General features: G+C 38.6%; 1 protein-coding gene across 2 annotated transcripts in view; it reads right to left on the reverse strand.

The window, feature by feature from the left end:
• Dlc1 (DLC1 Rho GTPase activating protein) overlaps positions 1-13,477 on the reverse strand; it is a 370,246-nt gene extending 356,769 nt beyond the window's left edge. Inside the window, exon 1 of one of the 2 annotated variants that reach the window (XM_076914035.1) lies at positions 12,701-13,036. The gene's annotated coding sequence lies outside the window, so the exon portion shown is untranslated. Of the gene's footprint in view, positions 1-12,700 lie in introns of both variants that reach the window. The other variant, XM_076914037.1, reaches the window with a different exon arrangement.
• Positions 13,478-13,749: the final 272 nt, after the last annotated feature.

Here is a 13,749-nt window from a genome sequence, read left to right on the forward strand (position 1 = left end):
TTAAATTTAGGTAAACGCCCAAGACCAAGGCTCGAATAACCAAGGGAGTTTATTGTCTCCATAGAACTGTGATATTTTAAGCTTCATCATCTTTCCTCATGTCTTTAGCATGTATGAACTCTAATCCCATGAAGGAATTCAAGTGTATCAAAAACAGATGTGAGCATCCTCAGATAATTAGGACTGGTCTTCAAATGCTCAAGTCTCACTCATTCTCTTTCTTTGTAAAGGTGTTAATAGATTTCTGTTAGAATTTGGGCCATATGAATTTAAGCAAGCAACAAAATCACATGTAAGATAGGTAAGGTATATGCATTTTCCAGGTCTCCATCCTTCTACCTTGAACTGTTTAAACCAGTTAAAGCAAACAAGTTTTATCCACGTTAAAGTCAACCTTTGAAAATTGACTAACCCAAATGTCAATCTACAGTGAAAACAAATCTCTAGACTGTGAATGAAAACTCCCATTGAAAGAGCAGACATTTTTCAGTTTCTGCTCTGCACTGGAACTGCCAGCATATAATGTTGCTCTTAGTCATAAACCAGATTAACTGCTGGGCTGGCTTCAATCCCATCTTTTGAAAAGGTCTCTGACTCTCCACCAAAAATTCCAAGTTATTCCTGCTAAGCACATGCTTGAAAGCTAAATAGTCCTACCCTACAAAGACGGGTGGGATAAAGATGCTCTAGTATTTTGGTACCCAGGTCAGACCAAATATCCTTCTGGCTATATTCTGGTTCCTTCAGAGGTCTGTGGCCATCTTTGAAATTGGCCATCACATTTTCCATGTTGGCATTCACCTTGCACTGAGAAGAAAAATATAAAGCTTCTGAATTCCGTGCATAAGTCATTATAGTGTGGGAGGCAATGGAAAGTGGGAAAAAATGCTGAGATGCAGGCCAGGACATTTCTGCTTTCATGGGCAAATTGAGGTTGTAATAGGGCGGTTCTGCCTTAGATGCTTTCTTTTCTTTATTTTTATCCAGTGTAGAAGGAACAGGCTAACTTAAGAAATGCCAAGTGGTATTACTGTGTCATTCCTAAGCCCCATTTATGTTTAGGTTGAGCCTGAATTCTGTCTTTATTTCTTTTCCTAAGGAGAAATGCAGTTCTCAGAGCTCCTCAGAAACTTTGAGCTAAATCTGAAAAATCAATACACAGGTTTTTTTTTTTTTTCCTAAGAGCTTATGGTCTTTTTAAACTTATTTTATTCAACCAGGGCAAGCAGTTAAGTATTCTTATCATGTCAAAGGATGGTAATCCTACAAATTCTGAGATGATTTATCAGCACATAGAGATTATAAATTAGTTAGGTTCAATATAGTGTAGCTCTGGCATCAATTTCTGATTCAGGCTTTTTTGGGCATTTTATGACCCTATTCTGTCTATTTTTTTGGACAAAATATTTCTTACTTATCATTCTGATGATCATCATTAGATTTTCAACATCTGTTCAATAGTCTGTGGCCTGGTAGGTGTTAAAACATTTCATCTCCATCTTCTTTCTACACACACTTCTTATTTAAATTCATTTTAAATCCACAATTAAATAAATATTCTGCCTAAGACCCTAGAAATTATTAGCAAATAGAAGCGTTGCAATATTGGCACTGCATCTGAGCATACCAGCCTGATTTTCTAAATCATCTGAATTGACTAAAATCCATACTATAAGATGAATACTTTCTATAAGGTCTGACTTTCATTAAGGGATTCTGTATCAAGCTGTCTTATTTAAAAGTATCAATCAAACTACAGAGCACTCTTCTACATATTTTTGTTATATTTTTTCCTAATCCTTTCATGCAGTTTTATTTAAAAATGAGCTCAGCTGCTGAGGATTCATATGGAAGGTCTGGAAAAGTGTAGGTCATTTCTAGGGTGTTGATTTTATGGAGTGAATTTCCATGTGAATTTTTACTTCTGAAATGCATGTGTTCAAACACCAATGTGCTCATGTTACTGGAGACTCTAGGTACCTCTAGTCATGTAGATGTCCTAGAAAATCACTGTGACTTGAATAAAGCCACCTTTTGTGATATTAATGCATGGGATGTATAGACAGAAAGTGATTTAAAATTTATTGTTGGCGTCATTTTGTACTACTTCTTCTTAACATAAACATCTCATGGCGTGCAATACATACTTCAGAATTAAGCACCATTGACCATTATAGTATTTAAAAGTGGGAAGAGTCTAGTTGGAGACTGGTGACTGGCCAATCTGTTATATTTGTCATACAGTAAACACTGTATTTTATATTTACTTTGGAAATACATATACTGCTTATAGTTTACTCTGTGAATTAAAAAAAAATTCACTGACTATTGTCAACTCTGCATCATGCAAGAAGAAGGCATAAGCAAAGCCTTGTGCCTAGATCAGTGTGTGGTAGTATCCAGCAGACGGTAGTGCAAGCACAATCACTATTAAAACTTCATTCACTGTCTGAAGAATGATAGACATTGTACTGAACATGGAGAATACAAATATAAATATTGGATTCTGTGTTTCAGGTTGCCACCTTTTGATTTTATGAAAGATACTCATATAAACAAGAAAATACCATCATTGATGAATATTAATACTACGAACATTTTCACATCGGGTGGGAGCATCGTCCTCTTGCCCCACTCTCCATTGCCTTTGATCTCTTCTTTCCTTAATAGAACGTGATGTTGGGTGTGAAAAATGTGGCAGAGAAGTCCTCAAAGAGTGAAATATTTCCTGGATCATTTGTTTTTTGCCTCTACAACATCTAAGTCTAATGGAAAGTTGGGTAGTTTCCTACTTGATGGAAGAAATCTTTCTTCTGCCTCCAGAGACTTACTATTATAGGATACTCTTTGAGAAAAATAATAGACTCGGTAACAAGTGCTAGAAAATTATTTTAATTTTACAATTTATTAGCCCACAGAGAAATGTTAGTCCTCTGGAGCATTTCACAAAAATTGAAGGGAATCTCTTCTTCAAAAGAAAATATGAGCCAAGTCCATCATATGCGTCTGTGAATGATGTATAATAAAGTCAATTACTCTGTGTGCTACCTTTTTAGGAGTTTTTAAAAAAATTAAGTCTGTGTATGCATCTCTCTCTGTCTCTCTCTCTGTCTCTCTCTCTGTCTCTCTGTCTCTGTCTCTCTGTCTCTGTCTCTGTCTCTGTCTCTGTCTCTCTCTCTCTCTCTCTCTCTCTCTCTCTCTCTCTCTGTGTGTGTGTGTATGTGTGTGTGTGTGCATGCACACAATTGCCCACAGAGGTCAGAGGACTTAGATTCCACTGGAGTTACAGGTAACTGTGAATCCCCTAATATGGGTGCTGGGTATCAAAGTTGGGTACTTTGAAAGAGTAATACCTACTTTTAACTCCTGAGTTACCTCTCCAGTCCTCTGTGTGCTGATTTTAATACCAGAAAACCTCCTGGGATTAATGATTAAGTCTGTAGAGCAAAGAGAATCATGGTCTAGACTGTAGACCAAAAGAATCAAAAGTGGCTATGTTCAGAAGCATGACTATGAAATTTCAGAACATAGAGCAGAAAACAAAGATACTTAATGCTTTCAGAAGAATAGAAGATTATATTTTAGAAATTCTGAATGAAGATGGTGTTAGATTTCTCTGAATCAACACTGGAGATAAGATGGCACACACATATGCCTTTAAAATCTTGCGTAGGAATTTGTTTCAGTTTTAAAACATATTTTTGGACTTGACCAGAGAGACAGACAGTCAAGATGAAAGCCAAGAATTCAGTGTAAATGCCTGTGCAACAGAATTTCTATGATGGAAATTCATATAGTAAGTTTCTGTAGGAGATATAGCTAAGAAAAGCATCCTTTAAAGGAAATATAAATGTGTACACTAAGAATGTATAGCGATGAGAGATAAGTTAGGTGGAAGAATTATTAATAGCAAGAATTACAGAGAACATTAGAGGAACTAGTTATCAAGTCTATGAAAACCAATTTTATCAGAAAGTAAGTACAATAGTGTATATTGTTTATATAGTGAAAATAATCAATACTGATGCAAAAAAATGGGAAATAACCATTTTCAGACCATGGGGTTTTATGAAACCCATATTGGCACTGCTATTTGCTCCAAGACTGCTCTGCCTAGGTCAGTCATGGGACCTAGTAGAGAATTTAATACCATTATTCTGCTAAATGGCTATAGCATTAAACTGATTTATTACTATTTTAAAATATTCTCAACATTCATCAGAGAAGGAGTTTCTTACACTAAATCCTAAGACAGCAAGCAGCAACTGGTCTTGGCTCATAGAATAAAATCTAAAGACTGTGGAGCGATCAGGTCTAAAGGAGACAGCTATCTATCACATTCCTTCCTGATAAGGCCAAAGGTCATCATAGAAAAAGAGGTTGAATAATTGTGAGAGGCACAGTGGTGGACAGCTATAAGGAAACAGTGTTTTCCAGACAGGACAGGGCAGTTGGACATATGAAGATCTAGCATCTGTGGCAGCATGCACACCCCTGCAAGCTCAAACCAGACACGGTTCCTGCATGGAGGCTGGAGGTAAGATAGTAGCCATATTTGTGAGCACTCCATGCTCCCTGCAGACTTACATCAAATTAGAAAAGTCAGTAGGCACCTGTTTAGAAACAGACATAATTGCACTATAATCAGTCCTTCCAGTGCACACTGACTAATAAGTTACTGCTTTATCACAAAGAGCTAGTGTGGAAAATATTTTTTTTTAACACATCAATGCATACATTATCCAGATTGTGACTTTTGGGACACATACTCAGTGATAAAATGAAGATTAATGCTTTTCAGGACCAAACTGAGATAATTTAGACAAAATGTTTATGTGCATAGAGAACTCAATAGCAGGTATGATTTTTTTTAAAGTCCTTTCTGTGAGTACACAAACAGCAAAAGTAATAGGACAACTCTAAGCAGAATTTCTAGAAGTCTCGCAAGGCAGCCAACATCTAAGAAAAGAAAAAACAACAACAACAACAACAACAAAAAAACAAACCCAAACCTGTGCTTTCCCGATAGACATTCATGTCACTGAATCCAAGGTAGAGAAAGGTAGAATTGGGTTGTAGGAGAGAGAAAATTTCAATATAGAATGTAGGAACTTATGTCCAAATAATGTTGTGAAGCTTGTTCTTTCTTTAGCAGAAGGGTATGTCTTAATTTCTCACAGAAACATTGTCTACATCCTTTCACATAATAATAATTATTATTTTTAAATTGTCGTACTGGAGTAAAATTACATCACTTTCCCCTCCTTCCCTCTTCCCTCCCATGCTCCTGCAACTCTCAAGTTGATGGTCTCTATTTTTTTTTTTTGACGGTCTTTATTATGTGTATGTCCATAAATAAAATATATAAATACAATCTGATGAGTCTGTACTAGTTGTTTGTGTGTATATGTTTTCAAGGCTGACCACTCTGCCTGGGAAAAGTATAGGGGGATTCATCCCTGGGAGAGGTTAACCTCTTTCTAGCAGTCATAATATCACAGAGACCCTCAATTGGACACAGTGCAGAGATCAACAGAGCATGTGGAGCCCAGCTTCAATAGATACAGCTATATCACAGCTACTGCATCTATGGCTCAGACATCACTGAAGAGGGGCTAGACAGGTTCAAAAACTCAGACTACCAGGAAATCTGCTGTTGAACAGTATCTCCTAGAAATGGCTGCATAAACTATACTGGAAAAATAGAATTATCAGTGTATATGCTACCGTAAAGGGGAGAAATTTCATGGGGTTACACCCATGTCAAGAATTACAGGCAAATGCTCGCATACTTTCTGCAGAGTGTATTCATTACGCTTCATTAACTGTTAGTAAGAAACACCAACTCTTGTGAAGATTCTTTATTGGTAAATTGCTCTGTAAAGTTAAAAATAGTATATATGAAATAGCTTCCATGTCTCCATGTCTGGTGATCCTCAAAAAAATTTAACTTTAGTAAATTATAAAAGCAGCCACCTATGACAGGTTTAAATAGCCCATCACTGTTTCCAAGAGATGTGTTGTCGTGCCTGTTCATTTTGGTTTTTGGAAGGAAAATGAAGTAGACACCAAAATGAGAACTAGCTCTTCAGTGGTGACTTATTTAATGCATGCCTTGAAGCTTCTCCTAGATTTGGAAAGGCTTTTCATGTCCTTTGCTCTCAGAATAGAATTACTCCAGGAACTAGGGAAGTTTCAAAATTAACCCTTTCGATTGACTAGAAGTCTACTCATGGCAAAAGAACAGGTTGTTGCAAAATGGCAAGCTATTATTTTGAAAGTGCCCTGTTTTTTTACCTCCCTGCTCCTGAGCAAGGTCTAATTTCCCTGCAGGGAGGAGTCCAGATCTGACAACATCTACCTCACACCCACTTTACAGCTCAGGGAAGCCAGCTTTTTAGACTCTCCTGACATTTTTCATAAGCATCCCTCAAGTAATTTGAGGAAATCCTGGAACATTTCATGGTCTTTTACTCGTTATCAGGAAGACAGTTCCAGGAGCATGTGGCTTCCAAGAGATCCCAGAATTAACAGTTGCAGTGGGGGGGTGGGGGGGGACGACGACAGTATGCCTTGTGGAAGCAGCACTTACTAGACCCTAGTATTTTTATAGCTTTCTATGGATTTTCCTCTCTATGTAAGCATTTAGGAGCACACAGTGCCTTAGTTGAGTATTGAAAATTTATTAATGGATAGTAACTTTACATGAATCCTTTCTCTAGAATAGTGGTTCTCAATCATTCTAATGCTGTGATCCTTTAATACAGTTCATGTTGTGGAGATCCACAACCATAACTTCTTAGCTGTAGTTTTCCTACTGCCATGGTTTATAATCTCTGTTTTCCAATAGAGTTAGGCTACTCCTGTGAAAAGGCCTTTTGACCTCCACAGTGGGTAGAAGCCCACAGGTTGAGAACCGCTGTTCTAAAAGATCTCACAATGAGGGTCTTTACTAGGAACTTGTAACAAAGAAGAACTTAAGAGTTAAGCTTTGTGTTAAAAACTTGTTCGTCCTCACCTCTAGCTAATACACATGGGTGACACATGGGTTTGCATCTTTATAAAAAGATATTTCTGTCCAAGGAGAAACATGGGTTCTAAGGCTTTATCACCATCATAGAGAGATGTGGCTTTGCTTTAAGTGGTCACTTTATTTTTAGCTTGGTTATCATTTCTAGGAACTCTCTTGCAGTAGAAATAGCCATCACTCAGTGTGAATAAGAGATATGGTGCATGCACCACCATTGACACAGGTGCTTAGATAACCAGGTGACTCCAGGAAACTGAACTTTTAGCTGTCCCTGAAGCACAAACACAATCTTCACTGAAATCAAGACGAAATTCTTTGAATTTACCTCCTTCCGTCAGCTCCTTATCCTGTCAGGGGCCACCAAGTTAGATTCCAACTTCAGTCTTTTATGTGCAGTCTATATAACTGGATCATAGTTACCTAGCTATGAATAGACATTTGAGCCAATTTTTGTCAGTGGATGGTTTTCTAGATAGCGGAGTAATATTATGAACATTAAAATTTTTGATGACAGTGATAATGGTAATTATTAAAAGCTTTCATTTATCAAGCACATAAAATGGATCAAGTACAGAACTAAGTATCTAGCCCAATGTTCAGAACTAAGTATCTAGTCTAATGTTAAGTACCTTTGAGTAAATAAATATCTCTCTCTCTCTCTCTCTCTCTCTCTCTCTCTCTCGCTCTCTCTCTCTCTCGCTCTCTCTCTCTCTCTCTCTCTCTCTCTCTCTGTGTGTGTGTGTGTGTGTGTGTGTGTCTGTGTATAGGTAAAATATTTGTTAAAGCATATTTTCCCCCTGGAAATTTCAGTTGTTTCTTAAATAATTTGAATCTCACTGTCCCCATACCTACAGTGAAAAACTGATAAGAACACAATAATACATTAAGGTAACATGATTTAAAAGAATGGAAAAGGTGTCCCAGCACTTGGGAGGCAGAGGCAGGTGGATTTCTGAGTTTGAGGCCAGCCTGGTCTACAGAGTGAGTTCCAGGACAGCCAGGGCTACACAGAGAAACCCTGTCTCGGAAAAAAAAAAAAAAAAAAAAAAAAAAAAAAAAAAAAAAAAAAAAAAAAAAAGAATGGAAAGGGTGCTTAGTGGAAGGCATATTTCAGGCACTCACCAGACCAGAGGTTCAGGGATGGTGATGTGGGGCGAGGAGGACCAGGAGGAGATGATTTCCTGCAGACTCCCCCAGCTGATATTAGCTGCACAATTAGAGCCCAGTATGAACTGGAGTTCCCTTTGCCAGCTCCTGCTATTTCAGTATAGATGTGGTACATCCAAATGTGAGTTATGCTGACTCAGATCAGGGAGCATTGAGTAGCACAGATGGAATCAGTCAGTGTTCTGAATCCTTTAGGATTCTTTCAGGATCCTATCCTATGTAAACTGGAAAGGCCACTAGCTCCCCTCATGCTGCCTCACACAAGCTTCCATTGCTAACTATTTCTGGAAGCTTGTGCTTCTGGTTCTTAGTGAATTGTAATGTCATCTTATAAGAGTGTTGTTAACCTCTGGCCTTAGCTTCTGATGGCTTCTGCCAACCACTTATTTTTCTTCCTCCTTAATAAGTATTCGTCTATCATTTGGGGACGTCCAGAGAATAGAGTCAAAGTCCAGCTCTCACATATTAACATTCTACAACCCTGTTTTTTCTTTACTTCTGTCCCTTTCATTCCCTTACTGACAAACAGGTATTGACAATTCTCTATGGGTTAGAGGTGCTTTTAGTTTCTGGGAATGAAAATAAACTTTCTAAGCTTGCTCTTTGATCTTTCTACTTCTGCTACTTCCGTTTTGGTATCTCTTTAATTTACCTAAATTACATTGCTAAGATGCCTTGGGATTTCAGTAAAATAGAATTGCTTGAGACATGCTGCTCATTTCTATGCATTCACCTCAGGTAATGGGAAGATTCTTATGCTGAATATCTATTGCTCCTGGTTGGAAAGTTTATTTTACGCATGCTCCCCTGTCAATGTTGTCAAGGTCATGTATATAAATACTTATATGCCATTGAATAAAACTTTTTTTTTTGGAATGATTTCAGTGTCTATAGTTTGCCTTCATTTTTTTTTTTTTTTTTTTACAAAGCTTCTTTGAAAACTAAGCTCTGCTGGGCGGTGGTGGCGGCGGTGGTGGCGGTGGCGCATGCCTTTGATCCCAGCACTTGGGAGGCAGAGGCAGGCAGATTTCTGAGTTTGAGGCCAGCCTGGTCTACAGAGAGAGTTCCAGGACAGCCAGGGCTACACAGAGAAACCCTGTCTCGAAAAACAACAACAACAACAACAACAAAAAAAAAAAAAAAAAAAAAGAAAGAAAGAAAGAAAGAAAGAAAGAAAGAAAAGCACTTCCCAAAATTCTTAAGCTGACAGGCAGTTGAAAACCAGAAAAGATTCACAGTAGCAAACTCCATAACATCTCAAAGCTGATCAAGGAAGACATTTCTCTGGAGGCTTTTTGGTTTAGTTTTGGCTTCAGGAAACCTACTCTCATACAAAACTGTTGGTATTTCTTGATTATGCTTAACATCTATGAGTTAATAATGTGTCAGTTTTTGCCCCAAACCTCCCTAGAGTAAATGGTTTAAAAGGGTTCTTCTCATTTCAAGGCAATAGCAATTTTTTCACTTCCCAAGGAGAAACAATTTTAAGCTCATGAATCCACTTATCAGTAAATAAGATTTAGCTCATCCCAGAAACAGGCAGCTTGGTGTAAGGTATGGAATGGTTTGAAAGGGTTAGGGCAGCCTCCTTTCTGTCAGTAAGAATTCCCTTCAGAATGCAGAAATGAACACTGTTCACTGTTTATTGCATTCCAGTGAGCATGAGGTTAGGTACCCAGTCTACTGCAATGCAGTGTGATGGCCTCGGAAGAAAGTTTTAAGCATTGTATGTGTCAATATTAGGACACCCCCCCCCCCCAAACTGGAAGCCACACAACACCATAGCACAGAGTCTAAGACAGTGGTTCTCAGCCTGTGGGTTGCGACCCCAGAATGACTGTTTTACTAGGGTCTCATATCAGATATTCTGCGTATCAGATATTGACATTACAATTCATACCTGTAGCAAAATTACAAAGCATCAACAGGATAATTTTATGATTAAAGGTCACCACAACATGAGGGACTGCATTAAAGGGTCACAGTATTAAGAAGGTTGAGGAGCCCTGCTCTAAGGAAAGGACACCCATTAGAAACAGAACACATTAGTTTTATGGGAAAATCTTTTGCCTGGAAAGCACACTGCTGTAGCACACATGAGTTTTAAAAAAGGATGCATGCCACAGAGGATCTAGCCAACTCTCTCATTTGATGTCTCCCTGCTCAGTCCTAATGCAAAAGAGGTACCTAGTACATGACTAGAGCAGGGGTTCTCAAGCTGTGGGTCTCGAACCCTCTGGGGAGTCACATTTTGGTTCTCTTTCAAATCAGATATGTGTATTCATAGTCATAACGGTGACAAAATGACAGTTATAAAGCAGCAACAAGTTAATTTTATGGTTGGGGGTCATCGCAACAAGAGGAACTCTCTTAAAGGGTGCCAGCATCAGGAAGGTTGAGAACCACTGAAGTAGAGCATTTTATTGAAGCCTTAGAGTAGATAATGTGGATCAAAGGTAGAAAAAAGTTGTAGAGCTTACACTTCCATTGTCTTATGGACCTATAGCCTCTCGGCACTTAGAATTGGAAATGGAGTGGGGAAATATTTAATAGAGATAACAGAGAGACTGATGAGAGTCTTAAGACAATTATAACAGAGAGTTGTAAAACTGCTTCTGAAGGTCACTGGTGAGATAACATTTTACTATGCCAACTGAGTACAAGGTTATGAAGTGAGCAAGTTCCTCGTTAGGTTATTTTCTTGAAGGAAACACTGTTTTTTAATGAGTATCATTATAGCATACAGGTTGGCTGGCTTGACCTAAGAATAAGATTTAGCAGAATAGTCATTAACAGAAAGCAACTAGTATAAAGTCCGAGATGAAAGGCTAACGAGTCCTTTTAAGAAATCTTAGCCATTGAGAAAATAGTGTTAATCAGCAAGTTTTGTTTTTTTTTTTTTTTTTTTTTTTTTTTTAGAAGGAGAATTCTGATTTCCTTTTTGAAAGTTAGCCTCCTGGTGGGTGGGCAAGATGATACCTAATTGTGCATAGTTATTACTTGAGAGCAAGGCCTCTGGTATAAAGACCATAACTAACATGAGGTAGAGGACTATGGTTCCTGTCGTCTCCTGTCCTAGCCAACAGTATGACCTTGAACAGGACACTTTTGTATGTTATTCCTCAGCTTCCTCGCTGGTTATCCCTGACAACACCAGAGACTGACATTTAATGCTCTTTCATTCCCTGGCATTCTACTTGGTTATTTTTTGTAAAATATCTCCGACCCCAGGGTCTTGCACATAGTAGACAAACTGCTCTGCCACTGGTCTATTCTCCTAAAGCCCCAGAATTTTACTTTCTATGAAGTAAAAATCTGTTTTTCCTCATTTTTTAAAAGCTTTAATGGAGCTTAAATTGTCAGTGACAATGTCAAAGCATCAACATAGATCACTCTAAGGTAGAAATGAGGAATTCTATTAGCTGACACAGCAAATGGTCATCTTGTCCTTTACAGAAGTTTGTGACTGACATCCTTACTGATTTCTGATGATCCAATTGGCAAACCTGCTCTCCATCCTCCCCTTCCTGCATTTCTTGTTTGGTTCATAGATTTGGAGATAGGCATAAATGTTTGTTCTCTCTGCATAGTATTCCATACAATTTAAAAAAAAATAATTTCCTTCTAAATATAACATCATCCTTGTTATTGTAAGTCTGTGTTGTATCTGGCATTGCTACATTTATTTACTCCTGGATCACACATTTAACCATTAAGAAAATCTAGAAGGTTAAAGCATGGTGACAATACGACTTCACGATGACATGAAATATGAATGTGTGGTCAGCTAAGTTTTCCCTTGACTGATGTGATTGTACAGCTATTCAGACTGCTTCAGTAACACAGAGTGTTCATACAACATGAGATCTGAGCAGCGAAGCCGAGTTTAATGTAAACAAAACCCAATTCCTGCACTTAAATTCCCAAACTGAAATTAAACATGCAGAGACAGAAATAACTTGTAAATTTGTATGTCATTACTTCTCTTAAAATAACAATTTAAGTTGTGTATTAGTAATTGGATATGTGGCTGAAACTAGTTGAGGAAAATACTGAAGAATTTGATCTTTATAGTTTTCAGTAAGACACGGATTATTATTTGAAAGCTCATTATTAAAAAAAAAAATCGTTATAATGTTATGTACTCTTTTTGTTGGGAAAACAGAGAGGAGGAAGGCTTTCCTAAAGTTTCACACTTCAATATGTGAAGATTCATTGGCTTCAAGATATGCTACCCCTATACTAGCAGCGGCACGCTATAGATGGAGTGGTCAGTAAGGTAAGAATAAAAAGAAATCAGAATATATGGGGAAAGAGACTCGAGCTACGTGGAACATATATTAGAAATGACATTTTGCTAAAAAGATTTTGACTCACAGCTTTCTACTGACTACACATTTCCCCCTTCTGCTTTTCAGGGCTCAGCTCTGAAAGCAGTCAACAGCTGCCTGAAGATGCCAAGGGTTCCCAGTCTCCTATATGACAGTTGCAGCAGCCTCTTACCTGGACCAGGAGTTGCAGTTACCGCCAAGGCATGATGCTGTTCCAGCCAGGCTAGGAGACGAATCTGTCCGGTTAGCGTCTCCAAAATCTCAGTTCACATTTCTGGCTGAGGTCACGAGCTCTATTCTAAGCAGTTCTCCTTAAGGCAGTGTGTGATTCTAACAAAAACACCCTTTGCAGCTGGAGGGAGCCTCAGCTAACGCCGGATCCTGTCAAGGCTTTCCTAGTGACTTCTGTCTTCTAAATGCAGACTGATGTTTTGCGAGAGGGGGCCTCCACAAGCAGGCCCAGATTGCCTGCAAAGTATTTCCTGCCTCTGAGAAGTTTGCATGTGAGAAAGCCTGCACGAAGCCGAGGGGAGGGGCAGAGCAGAGCTGCCTGGGCGTTGAAGCTCTGATTTTACACAGAACTGAAGTGAGTTTGTCAAAGCTCTTGAGATGATTAGCTAGCGTCAGAAAGTCCTAGAGTCCTTCCTATCCCACAGGGCTCATGGAAAACAAGGAAGGAAGAAAGCGCAGCTCTCCCGTCCAAAATGCAGCATTTCTACTGTGTTAAATGGAGAACACTTCTGTTAACTCTCATTTCAAAAGTTTTCTGAGATAGTTAGATGAAGTCTGAGCCTTTTAATACCGTAATTCTTCTAAAGTTTAGAACCTTTAAAAAAAAGTAACTTAAAAATTTACATCCTGAACTTGAGAAAAATCTGTAAGTAAAATGCCGAGAATCCAGGAAGCAGAGCATTTTCGTCTTCTCTTTCATCCCAGAATTCTTAACAGAACACAGTGGTTTGTGTTACAGCACATGAAGCCTCCTTACCTCCAGTCAGGGATCCTCCAGTTACAGACAAGCACAGCTGGAAAGGCTGGAAAGGCTGGAAAGGCTGGAAAGGCTGGGAAGGCTGGAAAGGCAGAAGGCAGACTCCATCTTGATCAAGTTAGAGTCCTGCTGACATTAAACACTTGCGATGCTTCCTCCTGCATGGCGGAGTCTCTCAATCACATCTCTAAAGTGGCTAGCAGAGTGTGTGCATCCTTCCCCAGACAGCTTGT

Source organism: Arvicanthis niloticus, chromosome 16, assembly GCF_011762505.2.
Source record: "Arvicanthis niloticus isolate mArvNil1 chromosome 16, mArvNil1.pat.X, whole genome shotgun sequence".
NCBI lineage: Eukaryota > Metazoa > Chordata > Mammalia > Rodentia > Muridae > Arvicanthis > Arvicanthis niloticus.